This window comes from Eucyclogobius newberryi, unplaced genomic scaffold (assembly GCF_026437365.1).
Source record: "Eucyclogobius newberryi isolate DKJ021-1_F unplaced genomic scaffold, fEucNew1.0.hap1 SCAF_7, whole genome shotgun sequence".
Lineage (NCBI taxonomy): Eukaryota > Metazoa > Chordata > Actinopteri > Gobiiformes > Gobiidae > Eucyclogobius > Eucyclogobius newberryi.
The window spans coordinates 21,247,963-21,263,065 of record NW_027316389.1 but is presented as its reverse complement, the minus strand read 5'-3'; the positions used below and the strand labels follow the sequence as shown (position 1 = coordinate 21,263,065).

General features: G+C 41.2%; 1 protein-coding gene and 1 pseudogene across 1 annotated transcript in view; both read right to left on the bottom strand.

Annotated features, from left to right (window-relative positions):
- The window catches only part of LOC140348794 (myosin heavy chain, fast skeletal muscle-like), a 40,166-nt gene extending 26,075 nt beyond the window's left edge, over window positions 1-14,091 (bottom strand). The window contains exons 1-2 of the mRNA XM_072434891.1: window positions 14,045-14,091; window positions 13,830-13,871 (exon numbers count right to left, since the gene is read on the bottom strand). The gene's annotated coding sequence lies outside the window, so the exon portion shown is untranslated. The remainder of the gene's footprint in view (window positions 1-13,829; window positions 13,872-14,044) is intronic.
- LOC140348796 (myosin heavy chain, fast skeletal muscle-like) lies at window positions 536-13,393 on the bottom strand (annotated as a pseudogene).
- Window positions 14,092-15,103: the final 1,012 nt, after the last annotated feature.

Genomic DNA, 15,103 nt, shown 5'->3' with positions numbered 1-15,103 from the left:
TAATGGTTCTGTTTTAGTGGATGACTTGGATGCTTGTTTTGGTTTAAGCCTTTTCTTTCTGGTCTTGTTCTCGATCTTTGAGTTTGTTTTCATATGTTTATGAATTTGAAAAATGTAAAAAATAAATAAAAGGAATAGAACTTAGGAATAATAGTGACCTAATTGTCTTCCCTCAAAACCCTATATTGTCAGATCTGTTCCTAATTACATTTCAGTTTTTTTTTTGAAGATTATCCAGCCCCACAGAAAAAAAATATCATGAAAATATATCAGAAATATCTATCTCATTGAAATTATATCTAAGTAAATATATCTACTTACAGACTTATAACTATTATAACTCATGTGAAGCCATGGATACTGGCATTGTGTGTATAGTTTCCAATCTATGTTTGGGCTGAACACAGCAGTATAAGTGGCATTTTTTCTAAGTGGGTGTCAAAATACACAGCATGCAATGATCCTTTTCAAAGAAACATTGAATAAATACAAATCTCCACAAAACTGAAGTTAACAATCACACATGGCATTTAGAGCTGATTTTAAAGGTTTATTGGAATAATTGCCATTTTTTATACAGTAAATGTAATATTAACCCAATAAATGCGTAAATACAAGGCATTACTCAGTTGCTTCTTTTCCCTGCAAGAAAATTATGGAGGTTTGGTCTATTTTGCACAATATACAAAACAAAAAAACTAAATTATTTACCTTGCCACTGTCCTGGGTCTTGGCTCTCAGCTTGTTAACCTGGGTCTCTGCAATGTCAGCACGCTCCTCTGCCTCCTCCATCTCATGCTGAACCTTCCTGCACTTGGACAGATGTACGTTGGCCTGCTCCTCCTGCAGCACATGAATGTAATATAGTTAAGAAATGCTGTATGTTTTTGAATAAGATAAATGTAAATGTTGAGCTCTTACCGCTTCCTCAGCCTGCCTCTTGTAGGCTTTCACCTTGAGCTGCAGCTTATCAACCAGATCCTGGAGCCTGGTGTTGTTCTTCTTGTCCTCTTCAGTCTTAAACACAAAAGCAATAGTTAGTAATTGAAAATAAAATAGGTTAAGAAGAATAAATACAGTTTACATTTGGCTTACATACCTGGTAGGTGAGCTCCTTGACTCTCCTCTCATACTTGCGGACGCCCTTAACAGCATCTACTCCACGTCTCTGTTCATTTTCAACCTCTGTCTCAAGCTCACGCACCTTTAGAAAGTATGATTCATAGTATTCAAAGTTTTGTAGAAAAAGCTACAGTTGTAGTCATCTTGGCACTGTTTTAGAAAAGCAAGGTGTTTCGTCTCTCATCATTCTCAATCTGCTGAATGAGAGTTGACTCTAAGGGATCATCTCAAAATGGGTTGACGCTGAAAAGACTTAATATTTTTCGTCTTGGGGGGGTTGAACCTACATTTCGTCTTTTTGTTGCTTTGAAGCTTCAATACTCAATATTGGGGCAGTAATTGTTATGAAATGCTTAAAAACTATCCGCAACGAGCATTAGGCGGCGGGTGCGGGCGAGGCACGCGGGTGCGTGCGGGGGAGCACGGCGCACCGTGGCCCGTACGGGGAGCGGGGCGGGTGCTCGTTCGGCGGGCGTCGCAGAAAAGTTGGAAAAGCTTTTTTGCGACAAGACGCGGCGCAGCAAATGATCAAGAGATTTGGCTCTAGAAAAGTGCTACGCACTGACCGGAAGAAGGACCAACACAAACCCCGCATGAGGTTTCGGCCAATCACAGAAGACGTGAGATTCTCACTGAGATGAAAGCGCGTGAACTGCTTCTGTCATTCTGACATGTCTAAGGTCTAAACACAGGCTTTAACAAGAAACATTAGTTTCTCACTCTCTCATCTTCTTGAGACTATCTCAATATAGTCATCTCACTATTTGGGTTAAATGGGATGTGCCGTAGGGCCCGTGGACCATGTGGATTGAGTAAAGTAACATGCGTGAGTTCATTACTTCTACTGATAAACACACCAAAGGATGTTCAGGGACTAGAGGTGAGTAGGGTCTATCCTATTTCTTTTGAGGGGGGGAGGGGGTCCAGAGACTTTTAAGCTTCAATCTATTTTGAGAAGATCCCTAAGAAGAGAGTCAAAACGTCTTGTTTTTCTTAAAAGTTTTGTTAAAGGATTGATTACATTTTGATTTGGTTTTCACAATGTCAGTCTTACCCTGGACTCCAGTTTCTGGAGCTGCTTCTTGCCACCCTTCATGGCCAGATTCTCAGCCTCATCCAGACGGTGCTGCAGGTCTTTGACAGCAACTTCCAGATTTTTCTTCTAGTGTCCTGCTCCTTCCTCAGCTCCTCAGCCATCATGGCAGCCTGGTAAACACATTAGACTTTAATAATGGACTTTTACCTTTTAATCAAGTCCAAAATTATGCCTAAAAAAACCTACATCAGTGATGGCCTTCTTGGCCTTGTCCTCAGCATTTCTTGCTTCCTGAACAGTGTCATCAACTTCGCTCTGGATCTGAACCAGATCAGTTTCAAGCTTCTTCTTGGTGTTCAGCAGGCTAGTGTTCTATGAAGTATTAAAAGAAAGAAAACAACAAATATTCATGTTGAACCTCAGTATAACACATGAAGCCTGCGTAAATTCAGCCTGGAAGACCTAACTCCACCCATCTACGTCAAGGCCACCATGGAAGGACCCCTCTCCCCAGCGCCATCATCGCACTCAAGCGGGCGCCCGCCTGTCCGTCTGTGAGAGTCAGATCCCTCACTTCACCATGGACTCTCCCAGGTTTCTGCGCTCATCCCAAAGAGGTTATGCAGTTTTTCCTGGCCAAAGAAGGAGGGTGAAAGGTCAGGGGACGTCTGCATCATGGCCCCCGAACCTGCTCCTCATCCCCAATCAACGCTCTCAAGTCACTCCTCCCCGCTCCAATCAGCGCCCAGGCAGTCGCATTTAAGCCCTCAGGCAGATGGCTCGGCCGCTCAAACCGTACTGCGACCCACCACCTCCCCAGCTCCTCCTCTACATTCCCCTCATCCTCTACCTTCTCTTCACATCTACCACCACCAGTCTCCAGGCTCCGGGGGGAGACATCTAATACAAATAGATCATGGAGTGCCCATGATCGCAACGTCTTCCACCGGGGTCTGAGCGCCAAATAACTCACGAATAAAGCTTGCTAAACAGTCCATTCTCGTGGTCTCTTTGTCTCTCCAGGGTGAAATACATTTATGTAATGAATGTCATACATTTGAGTCAATTTGTAAAATCTCTGTACCTGAGAGTGCAGAAGTCCAACACGCTCGGTGGCATCAACCAACTCTTGTTCAGCGATTTTGCGCCCTCTTTCTGTCTGCTCCAGAGCAGCCCTGAGTTCTTCAATTTCAGCCACCATCAGGCCGTTTCTGCGGTCAATCATGGCAGCCTGTTCTTTGAAGTCTTCCTGAGCTCTGACTGCATCATCAAGGTGCAATTGGGCATCCTGATTGGATAAGAGTGAGTAAGTCATTGTAAATGGATTATAGCAACATAACCATCCTGCGACAAATGCAATACCTTGAGCTGTGTCTGCACATTTCTTAACTGTTTCTGGGACTCAGCAGCCTGGCGATTGGCATGGCTCAGCTGAATCTCCATCTCATTCAAGTCTCCCTCCATCTTCTTCTTAATTCTGAGGGCATCATTTCTGCTTCTGACCTCAGAGTCCAGAGTGCCTTCCATGGAGTCAGTGATCCTCTGGCTGTTCCTCTTAATCTGCTCAATTTCCTCATCTTTCTCTGCCAGCTTCCTGTCAATCTCACCCTTCACTTGGTTAAGTTCCAACTGGACACGGAGAATCTTAGACTCTTCATGTTCAAGGGTTCCCTGAAACAAATCAAAATACATAAATAGAAATACAGCTTATTCTCTTGCTACAAATAATTTCAGAAAAAAAAAAACTTTTTGTGTTAGTATATGTGACCCGCCGCGCGTAAAACCGCCACAAGTCGGCCCGGACCAAACGGAGAAGCTTTTTTCCCCCAAATTAGTGATTTTCGTTTTTTTGCAGAATGTTGAAGTTGGAGTCATGAAGTAGCCACTCCATGTATCAGAAAACTGTATTGGCAGTATTAAAAGTATACATTAAGCCGTGATAGATGGCTTGTTTTCAACCTTCTCTGTCAGGAATTTTGGGGGTGTTACTTGGACCACAGCAGCAGGCTGTGTTATTGTAGTTAGCCAATGGGCTGCGAGCAGATGGCTACTTATGCAAGGCAGGCACGCCCTGGTTGTTTGCGTGCTTGCCGCATTGATGCTGGACATAGAGATGACGACTTCTACAAAAAAAGCCCCAAACAAAGCGAAAGTCTGCCAGGACCACCTATATCATCGGAGGGAATGAAGTCTGCAGAAATACTTGCCAGTTCCTCATGGCGTAAGTAGTTTGGGTTTTCTATTCATGTTCGGAGCTGTTAGCGAGCTAGCTAGCTACTAGCCTGTTGTTGTTACCGGCCTCTGTGGTGTATTTTTTGGCGTGTTCTGTATGTCTTGACTTGTGGGTTGTGAGAGTCTTTCGGGGTGTGTTTTATGGTGTTAGTTTTTGTGTTTTTCATCACTTTTTGGAGGCTACACCGGCTTTTGCGTCCGGCTAGCCGGGGGCTAAGCTGTAGCTCCAGGCTTTTGTTAGCCCCGGGCCCCGAATTGCTAAATCAAAAGTTAGCTAATCCTCCGGTGCTGAATCAAAAGTAAATATTTAAATTCAACTCAGACTTCTGGATGGTAGAGATGTGATTTGTTAACGTGAAAATAACTTTCACATTGTGTTCAAAAAAATTATAATTGGTTAATGATGAATTCTGTTTATCGACAAATGGCAATAAATCCTATTCTGATTCAGATTCTTTGATGCTATTCAGGGCCTTTTGTAATCCAAGTATTTCCATTTTAATATTGTAACTTCTAAGTCCAGTTCAAGTCCTAATAAAAATAACACTACATCAATAACAACACTCCTCTTGAGTCTTTAGTGACAGCTGTAGGGGGAAAGTGCTGTCAGTGTGACAGGGGGAAGGTTTATCTCAGTGAGATGCAAATAAGCTCCCCTGTGACTCTGGGCTCACTCAGGTCAGGAATGTTTGAGCCCCGTTTTCACAGTAAAAGGTTTTGAGAGGTGTATACATTCAAATGACCACAACTTATTAAAATATTATCAGATCTACATGAGTGAGACATAATTTTATAGCTTTGAATTACTCAAAATGTCTCTGGGGAGACTTGTGACTGGTTTATCCACTGTCAGTCACATATGTGTTACCTCAGCTTCCTCAAGGGCAGTCTGAATTTCAATCTTTTCCGTCTCAACCTGCTTCTTGGACTTCTCCAATTCATGGATGCTCTTTCCAGTCCCACCAATCTGCTCAGTCAAGTCAGAGATCTCCTCTACGGGGAAATAAATGTAATAAATGTAAATAACATATTTGTCTTCAAATCTCCACTATAGATGTCAATAATCCTGGGTTAAAACTCACGCTGCAAGTTCTTGTTTTCACGCTTCATGGTCTCCAACTGGTCAAGAGCTTCCTCATAGGAGTTCTTCATCTTGAAAAGTTCAGTTCCCAGTGAGCGGGCCTCCTTCTGAGCTCCCTCAAGCTCTGCCTGACCCTCCTCAAACTTCTGCTTCCATTCAGCCAAGACCTAGATTTCACAAATTTAAAAAAAGAGTCTTAAATATAACAGAAAATTTACAAATTGATCAAATAAGAAAAGAGTCTGTACCTTGTCAAAACTTCTCTGCTTCTTGTCTAGGTTGGCAGCCAGACCATTAGCTCTCTCCACATCAATCATGAGATCCTCCACCTCACTCTGCAGCCTCTGTTTGGTCTTCTCCAGAGAAGCACACTTGGAGTTAACAGCCTCAATCTGCTCCTCAGCCTCCTGTAGGCGCTGGGCAAGCTTTTTTCTTTAAAGAGTAAATATGATGAGTAAAAATTAATATCTGCATTAATTAATCTGCATTGGAATGTTGTGCCACCAATTTTAGACTCACTTGGATTCCTCAAGCTCCTCAGTACGCTGGATAGCATCAGTCTCATACTTTGTTCTCCACTGAGCTACCTCGCTGTTGGCCTTAGACATGCCACGCTGAAGTTCAGCCTTGGCCTCCTGCTCCTCTTCAAACTGTTCCCTGAGCAAATCGCAGTCATGACGGGCTGACTGGAGTCCATGGGCAAGGGCGTTCTTGGCCTGTGTGAACAGTTAATGTTATGATGCTTCACAATACCATTGTCTGGTTTCAAACAACCATGTGTTTCATACCTTAACCTCCTCTTCAATCTGCCTCTTGAGCTCCTCAATCTGTTGTGTGAAGGCCTGTTTGCCTCTGGTCAGCTGAGAGACCAGGGCTTCCTTCTCTTCAATTTGGCGGCCAAACTCAACTAAGATGTAAATAATTGGTCAGAAAAAGCAGAATTATTTACCTGACATTTGTCTTACCATTCTCTGTGAGGAGGCGAGCTTTCTGGGAACCCAGGTCATTCATTTGGCGAACGTTTTCATCATTCTTGGTCTTAATTTCACTTAGTTGGTCCTCAAGAGTGCGGCACATCTTTTCCAGGATTTCCTAAAGATTTATTTGTAATTTACTATTAGCAATTTTCATGACTTGATGTCTGTTCACATAGTAACCATCATCACACTACCTTAGCTTTAGCCACCGCCTCCATGTTGCTGGAGAGGTCATCAATCTCCATTTTGTACTCGCTCTTTTCCTTCTCAAGCTTCTGCTTGACACGCTGGAGGTTATCAATCTGCTCTCCTAGCTCAGCAACACTGTCAGCCTGCTTCTTGCGCAGAGCAGCGGCAGTGGCTTCATGCTGCAGAGTGGACTCCTCAAGGTCACGACGGAGCTTCTGGAACTCAGCCTCACGCTTCTTGTTCAGCTCAATCTGAGCAGCAGTAGCACCACCAGCTTCTTCCAGCCTCTCACTGATCTCCTCAAGTTCCCTGGACAGATCTGCTCTCTGCTTCTCAACCTTTGCACGAGCAGCACGCTCAGCCTCAATCTCTTCCTCCAGCTCCTCAACGCGGGCCTGTGAACAGATCAAAGCGTTCACGATAAAAGAGTATCCATTATTATTTTTTGGAACCAGCCTAAATGACAGGTTACCTGAGGCTCCTTAATCTTCTTCTGAAGCTGAGCTCCCAGAGACTGCTCATCCTCAATCTTGCTAAGAAGCTGACTGATCTCAAAGTCTTTCCTGGAGGAGAAGAAGTTTTAAAATGTTTGTTTTTCATCAGCCAGAGTAATTTAATACATTCACTCAGACCTACTGCTGTGTGACTTTATAACAAACACTGTTAGCCCTGAACACGTGCAATACTGACTTAACCATGTGCAATACCGTCATATTCATGTGCGATTACTGTCGTACTCACATGCAATAATGTCACATTCATGTGCTTATAACTAATGAAAATAGAGTTTTTATTTTACCATTATTATTATTATTAGTAGTAGTAGTATTATCTTGTCTTACGCTAGCTGTTTTTATTTTTTTATCTTTATTTTTCCCCTCCATTCCTTATTAAGAAATGAGAGGTTTTGTCTATAGGAGTTTTTGTTTATAAGAGTTTTGTTTATAAGAGTTCTTCTATTACTATTCTATTACTATTAAGAGTGTTTTTTAAACTTCCTATAAGTTATCTGTCCTTTTCCTCTGTATCTGCCTGCGTTGCAACATGAAATTTCCCCATGTGTGGATAATAAAGGAATATCTTATCTTATCTTACTTCTTCAGCTTCTCGTCAGACTGCTGTTTGTCATTCTCAAGATCCATGATTGATTCTTGAGCCAGTTTCAGGTCACCCTCCAGCTTCCTCTTGGCTCTCTCCAGGTCCATACGGAGCTTCTTCTCCTGCTCCAAAGACCCTTCAAGCTGGGGAAAAGCAATTTGATATAAAAATATATATATTTAAAAGTTTAAAGTTTCTTATTAATAAATGGATGAGTCAAGTAGAAAGCTAACATACATCATCAACTTGCTGCTCAAGCTTGGTCTTAGCCTTTGTGAGAGTGTTGACTTTGTCCTCCTCAGCCTGCAGGTCATCCAGTGTCTGCTGGTGAGCCTCCTGGAGAGCTTTCTTCTCCTTAGTCAGCTTGGCGATGCTCTCATCTTGAGAGGCCATCTCTTCAGTCAGGTTCTTCACCTTTGGGTTTTCAAAAATATACACTTAAAGGCGATTTGAGAACTCAGGTGGAAGTGCACATGCGCACTCCCCCTATGTGGACTGATACATCACACACGTGCATTTGTTTATTAGCGCGACGGATCGCATCGCATCTCTCGTCTCCTGTAGATTTTTCGTCTCTTCTGAGTCAGCTCGAACGGTCTTTCTCGGTCTTAATTTTGTCCCGTACACTGAGGTTTTTTTTTGTAGTTTTTCCTGGCCGAGAAGGAGAGTCTAAGGACAGAGGACCCTGGGACATCGTCCCTCGCCACCACAGACATTGTCTGACTCCATCGCCACCACAGACATTGTTGATTCATTTCTCACTGTTGTGATTTTGGGCCTTACAAAAATAAATTGATTTGATTTGATGATTTGATTTGAACTATAGATCAATGCGCTCAGCCACGGAGAAACGTGCTTCTCTCCTGGGGACGAGCCAACGCGGCTGCAGGTGAGCGGTAGGTGCGCAGGACTAATCGGCAATCCACGCCACGAGGAAATGAGACTCAGATTTGGGCAAAAAAAATCGTCCATTACGCCTTTAAGAATCATATATGTTTATGAAGTGTGTGATGTGTGGAATAATCTTGTCAAACCTTGTTCTCAGTGGCATGTTTCTCCTTCTCCACTTTAGCCAGGGTAAGCTCAAGATCATCAATATACTTCTTAAGCTCAGAGCATTCATCTTCCAACTTCCTTTTCTTGGCTGTTAGTTCAGCATTGATCTCCTCTTCATCCTCCAAGCTCTCAGTTGTCTCCTTCAGTTTGGCCTCCAGCTGAATCTTGCTTTTAATGAGACCTTCACACCTCTCCTCAGCATCTGTGAGATTCTCAGATTCCTGAAGGACAAAACAATTGTTTGTTACTATAATGTATCAATTTGTGGTAAAAGTTGCCTGTGTACTCACAGAAGCCACTTGGAGCAGCAGATCATTCTTCTCCTGCAGAAGAGATACCATCTTTTCCTCAAGTTCCTTCTTCTTGGCAAGAGCAGCAGCCAAATCAGTGGACATCTTCCCATAGTTCTCCTTCATTTGGACAAGCTCTTTCTCAGTCTCAGCACTCTTCAGGAGGGGCTTGATCTTGTAGTACACCTTCATCCATGGCCAGTGTTTGACGTTCATGAATGAGCGGATGTTGTACTGAATGGTAAAGATGGCATCCCTGTGAAATTTCAACATATTAGTCCAAATGTATATCTGGTATTATAGCTAATTCCTTAGTATTGTTTGGACATGCCTTGTCTCTGACATCTTTGCAATCTGGCTTCTCATAAGGTAAGCACGACACAGAGCCTGTGTCATGGTGACAAGTGATGCAAGTTTTTCATCTCTCATCTCCTCAAGAACACCCAGAAGACCAGCCTTGAAGAACACCTATCAACATAACACCAACATAGTATGAAAACAATGTATAACAATACAACATTTTTTGGGATTCTAACATGGCAAACCTAAAGTAACCTATGCCAGAAACTATATTTACTGATATTCTTACTTTTGTGGTTCCTAATCGGTACTCATCATGATTAACATCAATGGATCCCAGCAACATCTCTGAAGCCTTCTTGTTGTCAATGAACTGACCCTCAGGGATGACACTGGCATTCAGCACCTTGTATCTTTTAAGGGAAATAACTTGTTTCGTTTGTCTTCAAACAAACACATATTTTCACAAAGTTCACTGATACCTCTGTTTGAAGTCAGCATAAAGGATTCTGCTGGGGAAACCCTTTCTGCAGATTCTAATACCCTCCAGTACACCATTGCACCTAAGCTGGTGGATAACCAGGTGGTTCTCCATCAGTCCTGGAGTCAAAATAATAGTCAGCAAAGAGTTTTTGGGAAATAATTAGACAATCCGGTGTCACAGCACAATTATTTTTACCTGGAGTCTTGGATTCATTGGGAATCAGGCAACGCACAAAGTGAGGATGGGTGCTCCTCAAGTTAGTCATCAGCTTGCCCAAGTTCTCCTAAAACAAGCATATAAAGAGTTTAACAGAAATAGATAAATAAACTTACCTCAACCTCAATTTAATGTTTTTTTGTGAATCTTTACCCTGAGCTGTGAGGACACAGTCTGCATAGAGCCACCCTTCTTCTTGCCTCCCTTGGCTCCCTTAACCTCTGTTTATAAAAATTAAAGATCAGATATAAGTAATATGAAACTATGAATAAATGATCAGTTATCATACCCTCTTCAGCAGGAGGATAGAGAATAGCCAGAAGTTTGACTGAAGATTTCTGGTACAGCCCCAGCACAGACTCGTTCAGTGGATCCTTGTTCTTGTCCAGCCAGCCAGTGATGTTGTAGTCCACAGTACCGGCATAGTGCACCAGGGAGAAGTGGGCTTCAGCCTTGCCCTTGGCTGGCTTGGGCTTCTCAAACGCTTTGTTTTTACCAAGATGCTGATCATACAGCTTGTTCTTGAAGGTTGTATCAGAAGCCTTGGGGAACATGCACTCCTCCTCAAGGATGGCGAAGATGCCCATGGGCTAGAAGGAAGTCAAGACACATCTATTTAGAAACTAAAATTCCTCTGTTTTGTAGTGTTATTTTTATTAGGACTTGAACTGGACTTAGAAGTTACAATATTAAAATGGAAATACTTGGATTACAAAAGGCCCTGAATAGCATCAAAGAAAAAACCAATAGCCTACCTTTTCAATCAGCTCAATGCAGGCTGCCAAGTCCATTCCAAAATCAATGAACTCCCAGATGATACCCTCCTTCTTGTATTCCTCTTGCTCCAGGACAAACATGGTGTGGTTAAAGAACTGTTGCAGTTTTTCATTGAAGTTAATGCACAGCTGTTCCATGCTGTTGTACTGACAAGACAAGTATTTCTATGAGCACCCACACGTAACCAAATGGATTTACATTTTAGATTTGAGTTTACATCAAAGATCTCAAAGCCAGCAATGTCCAAGACACCAATGTAGTAGTTTCGCTGTTGCTTGGTGTCCAACATCTGGTTGATGCGGATGACCATCCACAAGAACATCCTTTCATAGATGGACTTGGCCAGAGCAGGGACAGCATTCATCACCTAAAAGAACTTGTGTTAGCCAACTCTTTACAAAACTGTAACATCGATTGCCTCTCAAATGTTCACTTTACCTGAGGCACAGTCTGTCCCTTGGTGACAAACTCATTTCCGACCTTGACTCTGGGGTAGCACAAAGCCTTAAGCATGTCAGCAGAGTTCAGACCCAGCAGGTAAGCAACTTTGTCAGCATCTATAACGATATACATATGTTGTGTTCATATATATCAAACCAGTATAATAATCATTTCAGAAGACTATTTCAGAAGACATTATGCTGCTTTTACTCTCTGTGCCATCTGGCTCAGCCTGCTCCTCACGCTGCTTCTGCTTGAACTTCATGTTACCGTGGTGGAGGACAGCACCAGTCATTTTGAAGATGCTCATCTTCTCCTCATGGGAGAATCCCAGGATGTCAATGGCATTCTGGTTTCAATAAATTCCCATAATTACATGCTATTCTTTTCTGTATAGTCTTTGTGATTTCTGAGTCACTTACATCAGTTGCTTCCAGCTCAACTTTGTCATCAATGCTGGCAACAGTGATGTGACCCTGGCTGCACATAGGGAAATCGTATGGGTTGGTTGTGAGGAGAGAAATTTCTTCAAGAAACAGACAAGATGTTTTAGAGACCAAAAAAGAAAATCCTATGTATTTATGCTTTATCTGGATTTTACTCACCAATGAGCTCAGGCATGTGATTGGTCATCATCTGGTAGAAGATGTGGTAACCTCTCTCATCGGAAAGCTGGAATGACACTCTAGACTTCTCCAGCAGATCTAGAAGAGTCGGGAACTTTGTTAAAAAAAACACAATAAATCATTTTACAACCCACTCTAATGGCAAAACTGTACTTACAAGTTTCAATATCAGCACTAGCCAGTTTACCAGTTGTTTTGAAATGAATTCTGATGAATTTACCCTGTTTGATTAAAGTCAAATAATGTTTTAATATTAAATAAAAAATTTAAAAAAATCTAATGTTGTAATACTTACAAAACGAGAGGAGTTGTCATTTCTCACAGTCTTGGCATTACCATAAGCCTCCAGCAGAGGGTTGGCTGCAATAATCTGATCCTCAAGAGAACCCTGCAAAGAAAATGAAGATTGCGTTTAAATCTTTTGAATTCACATTTTTTGTCCTGAATAAGTTTTCAGTAAATTTAAACCGAAACAAACCTGCATCTTTCCTTCAGGCTTCTTTTCTCCACCACTAACGGCAATTGTTGCAAAGTACTGAATGACACGCTTTGTGTTCACAGTTTTTCCAGCACCAGATTCTCCACTGAGGATGAAAACAGACTTGTAAGAACCATATGTGAATCCATGTAATAATTCAGCACAATAACAAATGAGAAACCTACGTGATCAAGACAGACTGGTTCTCCCTATCTGTTAAGATATAAACCAAAATACATATTAACAATTATCCATTTATGTATCATTTGAACATTACTTTAAGTTTTTCTGTCAATGAGCCATACCACAAAGCATAAACTGATAAGCGTTGTCAGAAACGGAGAAGATGTGGGGTGGAGCCTCCATACGCTTCTTGCCTCTGTAGGCAGTCACAACCTCTTGGTCGTACACTGGCAGCCACTTGTAGGGGTTGACAGTGGCGCAGAACAGCCCAGAGTAGGTCTGAAGAAATGTGCACACTAACATTAATTAACTTGTTCTTAATGCAGAGCTTATGTGTTAGCATCTGTTAAATAAAATGTGTCTTACGTAGATCATCCATGCTGCATAACGCTCTTTGAGGTTATAAAGCACAGAGGCCTCATTGAGATGGGTCATCATGGCCATGTCCTCAATTTTGTCATACTTGGGAGGATTCATGGGGAAGACTTCATCTTCTTTAACTGTCCTCTCCTATGACAGAACGTGTAAGTAGGGCATTGTTAATTCTGTTGTTGAGTTATATTTTCATTAAAATACACTAACCTCTTCAGTCAGCAAGAGCTTGACAGCGACTTTGCCAGCGTCCTTCTTGAGGATGGTTGCTTTGAGGTACAGCTCCTTGACATCACAAACATAGCAGGCAGACTTGGCATCAAAGGGTGCGCTCTGAGCCTCGATTCTTTCCCTCTCTGGTTTACGGAGGTAAATGGCAGCCTTGCCATAAATGGCCATCCCCGCGTCCGTACTCATGGTGGCGTTTTAGTTCTGAAAGATAAAGTTTTTCATTGAATGGTTCTTTGTCTTGAATACATTCATAGGATAATTGTACTCATTTGTACTAATATGTGATTTAAGGTTGCAATCAGCTATGGATCGCCTGATGTTTGAGGAAAAATAGAAACTAAAGTGAAATTGAATGTCTAAAGGAAGCATCCAAACACTTCTGCAGACTAGAGAGCTAGGTTCAAGAAAATATCCACCTATAAATTTAACATTTTAACATTTGGAATATCTGTTTTTTGAAAAAAAATACTATTGTTGTTTTCTATCAATGTTTTAAATATTGGCCTATCGGTAAGAACCGTCTGGTGTACGCAACAATTCAATAGAACGTGACAAAAAATCCTTCCAACACAGTGCAGTAGGTATGTTAGAGCTAGGGCTAACCCACACAAAAAGAAAACATTTAATGTTTTGTACATACCTTAAAACGTTCTATGAGAAAAGAATATTCTATTCTCCAGTCCTGTTGAGACAGTAATAAGTGATAAGTAGTGATTAGCTATTTAGCAAAGTCTTGAAATACAATAATGAATAATACTTAATACTAGTACTAATAATACTGAATCAATTAATTCATAATTTAAAGTTAATAAACAAAATAGCATGTGTTCTTGTAATGGCAGAAGCTGAACTCACCACAAGCCGGAACAGTTCAGCCACACACTCTGAGGGTCCTGTCAGACTCCTTATATCTGCTCTGATGTTAAGATAAGATAAGATAAGATATTCCTTTATTGTCCCACATGGGGAAATTTCCCACATGGGGAAATTGGTGCAACGCAGGTAGATCCAGAGGCAGATACAGAAGAACAGATCACTTATAGGAAGTCTGAAAAACACTTTCAGTAGAAGATCTCCTATAAATAAATAAAAACTCCCATAGACAAATAAATAATAAATAAATACATAAATACCATTGCATGTGATCACGACAGTAATTGCATATGAATATGTTCTTACAAAGTATGTTTCAATGACAGTTAAATGTCATATATGGCTTATGAGATTAGGGCCGCTGCTAAACATTTGGGTGTCATAAGCAGAAATGCTCAGTGTTGCCCCCATACTCCCTACCCACTTTGAAATTATAAATACTGTAATGCATAGTGGTTTGATGTCTGTAATACAACCTGAAAGTGACTAGTATATATATTTTTAAATATAATTACAGTACCTGTAAATACAATTTTATAAATCCCAATCCTTATTGGAGTCTGGGGCCCTCAAACAAAAAACTAAATAGTTTTCAGTATTCTGGTATATCTAAAATGTAATATTATTAGCAATTTATAACTCAGTTTGTTAGATAGAGTTCTTCTATTAAGAGTGTTTTTACAAGAGTTTTGTTCATAAGAGTTCTTCTATTAAGAGTGTTTTTACAAGAGTTTTGTTCATAAGAGTTCTTCTATTAAGAGTGTTTTTCAAACTTCCTTTAAGTTATCTGTCCTTTTCCTCTGTATCTACCTGCGTTGCAACAATGAAATTTCCCCATGTGTGGACAATAAAGGAATATCTTATCTTATCTTATGAGGGCCCCCACAGTCCCTAAATGTCTAGAGGCTTTAGAAAACACTACAGGTGTTAGACGGAGACTTAGTTAAAGTAACATTAGTCTCTACAGTTTGTAAATAGTGGTGATTTTATTATACTCACTAAAGTATAATCCAGTTTACACAGCTGCCACAGGGGGAGTAA